This window comes from Neopelma chrysocephalum, unplaced genomic scaffold (genome assembly GCF_003984885.1).
Source record: "Neopelma chrysocephalum unplaced genomic scaffold, ASM398488v2 Primary Assembly neopelma1_79, whole genome shotgun sequence".
NCBI classification, from domain to species: domain Eukaryota; kingdom Metazoa; phylum Chordata; class Aves; order Passeriformes; family Pipridae; genus Neopelma; species Neopelma chrysocephalum.
The window spans coordinates 2,081,145-2,085,107 of NW_020897740.1; the positions used below are offsets into that span (position 1 = coordinate 2,081,145).

General features: G+C 35.7%; 1 long non-coding RNA gene across 1 annotated transcript; it reads left to right on the forward strand.

The window, feature by feature from the left end:
• The first annotated feature begins 667 nt into the window (after positions 1-667).
• LOC113970730 lies at positions 668-2,458 on the forward strand. The gene is made up of 3 exons (XR_003535309.1): positions 668-796; positions 891-962; positions 2,414-2,458. It is a non-coding gene; the product is annotated as an uncharacterized LOC113970730 (long non-coding RNA).
• Positions 2,459-3,963: the final 1,505 nt, after the last annotated feature.

Sequence of the window (3,963 nt, forward strand, 5' to 3'; positions counted from 1 at the left end):
CTATAAATATTTGGTGAATCATTATCAGAATGCACTGTAGCATAATCCATTAAATTCCCATTCACAATGAGCTTTGAAACGTGGTTTGGGGTTTTTTACCTTAAAAATTACAAGTAAATAGTTTAGTAGTATGTAGTCTTTCTAAATTCCATTTGTTTAGAGGTTATTTTCTTGAAAATAATGAATTCTTACATCAAAAAAACTATCACTGCTTCAGATATGCTACCCCAAAAAAGAAACAACCTTGAAAACACATATTATAAACAAATGAAATCCAGTGAACTAACCTAATGTCTTTAAAGACAAAGGTAAAGCTTAGAAAAACATGTTTTTAAAGAGAGTGAGAACTTGTGTAGACTCTGTGAAAAAGAGTCTCTCTGAGGAAAATGGTGATCTCAATATCTAATGAAGTCTGGATGTGTTCTATAAAATGTAAAAATGAAGTTTGCATAGGCCATCATAAAGCTGATGCTTCCTAATTTTACAGACTAGATGATCTACTCTAACCTTCACACACACTCCTGAGATTCTTGCTAGAGGGAAATATAGGAATAGATTTTGTTACCTGTCTACATCCTGTAATGAACCAGCTGAAGCATTTGAACCTTTTTCCTTCAGTTCCTGTAAAACCAGCTGCTGTTCCTGGATTCACCTGGCCAGCAGTACTGGGGGAACACACTGCTGCTGGCTAGACCTCCGAGGAGCTGGGGGAAAAAGATTCCGCTACTCTGCTTCTCCACTGGTGTCATCCCTGAGCTGAGGCTACAGGTGTTGGAGCTGGCCATGTATTCCACAGGTGGGATGCTCCTAAAGCCCATCAAAATGATTTTGAGATGTGCAAGATTTGGAAATAAAAGCCAGCTAATTTATCTGCTTTTTCTCTTGCACAGATCCTACTCCAAAGCTATAGTAACTTCTTGGTGACCCCACTACAATGAGGAAGCTGCCACCAGTGCTTTGAGGTGTGTTCTTTACTCCATAAGCATGGGCTTATTCACTCCCTTTTTAATTTTTACAACATGATTGGATCTCTTAGAAGTTTTCCACATTCCACATTCTTACTTTGTCAAACTAATAAGTGCTGTTTTAATCACTTCCATATCTCTGAGCATCCATATCCTGATAGGTGCTTAAGAGAAGAGTATAAAAGAATGGCTCCTTCCCTGAAGAGCTTGAAGCAGCTACTTTACAAATTGTACTATAAAAACTTGTAAATGACACATATTGAATTTTTAACCCTTATACTTCACCCATATCATTTTTATATCAAGTCTTTCTTTGATAAACTGATCCACAATTCCTTTTTAATAAAGTGTCTTCTTGACAATGTCTCTTACCTCAATCAGATAATTGACAGCTCCTTTACACTATCTGTATATTTTTGCAAAGTATTGTATCACTAGGAAAAAGAGAATGACTTAAAGCAACTTAGGTAAACTAACAAGAGAAACAACAGCTCCAAAGAACTGACTTTACAAACAACAGACTTTTGGAGAGACACCAGATTTCACCAAGATTAAAGTGAAGTGAGACACTATGGTACACACTGATAACATACAGTGTTAAAGCCTTAGAGAACAAATGACTGGGGAGTTACTGTAATAAGATGCAATTAGAGGGATATTTTAAATTTCTTATTACTAGATATGAATTTTAAGAGAGAATCGGACCAAGAATTATGACTCAGACTGCTGAGAGAGCACTGTATTTAATCTCCTGAGTGAATTTGAAATAATGATTTATTGTTTGTCACCCAGATTTTGTTAACAAAGTAAATAAACTGCATATTTTTAAAAATCTCATCTATTTTTCTCACCTCTCAAATGTCTTTTTAATTTTAAAATTAAATATTCTGGAATTGCAAAATACTGCTTTTAAAATGCATTTTAATGTGCTAATAAAATAAGCTACTGATTACACTAGTCCAGGTGTTCAGAACTGCTTAGACATCTCCATAGAGCACGGCGCTGTGCCATATCATCATATTCTATCTTTTGTCTGGCTCATTTTGTTAACAGAACATTTCAATAATGTACAAAAAAAAAGCTTCTATGTTTCACTTTATTTCATTCATTGCTGTTCTTATCCACACCGGAATTACAGTTTTTATCTGAAGGTGTTATGTGGGAGGCGATGAAGGGCCCAATGAACCTGCTTTATTCCCTTTCTTCCCACTTGTGGTAACAGGTCATATTGGGGTTTAGCTGGAAGAAGAATCTGAGCGGCCTCGCTTTAACAGGATAATTACAGTGCCATAGCTATGCTGATATAACTCCCCCATGTGGATACTCTATTTCAAGGATAAAAAATATTTTATTCTTGTATAATTACTCTGCTTTTTAATTCTGTCTGAACAAATCCCTATGAAGGGAAGCATATCAATGTATCTACAAAGTTTCATTTCTTCTTGCAGTTCAACTCTCTCAGGGGAACCTGAGATGCTGGGATGGCACTAAGTTCCCCCTATACTTCAGTCAAGGGAAGAGCATGATCTGCCATCTAGTCTGGCCAAAGAGCCCTCCCCACAGAGAAGAAGGAGGTTGAAAATGGGGTTCCATGAAATATTTCAACAGTACCAAGTTAGTAGCAAATATATATGTTAAATATCAGCCTAAATTGAAAAGATGAATTTTCACTTGGTTAAATGTCTACATTAACACTGGAACTTTCATTTTTAAAGTTGTTTGGGGTTTTTTGTTTGGTTTTTGTTGTTTGTTTGTCTGGTTTTTTTTCTAGTGAACAGTTGAAAACTATGCTTTTCATTTTCCTGTTAGGAAAAGCCTAGGCAAGCCCAATTACAGATTTAACTGAACTGAACAAAATGTAGTTTAGGGACAGAAGGAAGGTTATTAACATCACAGAAACTACTCACTTTTTAAAACATATAAATGCTTTTCAAGTTCTTTTCCCCAATGGATCTAAGAGGCTGTATACAGATACAGATAGATCTGTCTGTACAAGTTTCCCAGTGTAGAATGTTTTCTGGACTTGCAATCAATTTCCACACTTTCACTTTATGTAACAAAAAGAAAAATGCATTAAAAAATGAAAAAATAGGTTAATTAATATAATTGAAAAGGAATAGGTAAGTTCTAGTCTATCTTTTCTCTCTTAGAAAGAGTGAAGCTCCCCTGTGGTGTTAGATTAGAAAAAAAAATCACTCTAATTTATCTAGAAATAGCATAAAAGGTTTTCTATTGCTGTCATGACAAATAGTGTGGATAATCTGGGGCTGCCTAATCATACGTCACTCACTGACCAAAAATACATTTTTCGTCATCAGCATGGAAAGAAATTCTCATTGTTAGTAGCAGAATCCTTACCACAGCCTGATACAAACAGTTCAGTCCACAGCATCTGAACTTTCCAAATCAGACAGAACTATTTTTAGATATAAAGCTATTTTGTAGCTTTTTTCTTGAGTGCAATTTTTAAAAAGAAAGTGCCTTGGTTACTGCTTTGCAGCTTTACACTTCAGTTACTAAAGTGTCACAGGTTTTAGAGATCATGTGAACATCCCCTTGAAAGGTATGAAAATACTCCTGGATGACTTCTAAACAACAGACTTAAGGGCAGACACTTAGCTTGTGTAAATCAGTATCACTCCATTTAAGTTAATGGAACTATGCCAAGATACCAACTTTCGTCTGACATGGTCTATTTTTTGCTTCCAACTACTCTTTCATGGATACAGAGAACAAAAGGGTTTCAGAAGAGATCTGGGTACAGACTGACCTCCTTGAGCCTGACTGATGCTATAGAATGGAACTTTAGCTGATGAACCAAATGCTGCATCACATTTCCTCCAAAAACAACAATCTGAAATAATGATCTGTAGGCTCTTGCTGTTGCCAGCACTTTTTAAATGTTTCCCCTTGTGCCTCAACAGTTGAAATCCCAGGAAGTTAAATTAGCTTGCAAATTTGACTGAATTAACACCTGCTCATTCAAAACACATTTTAA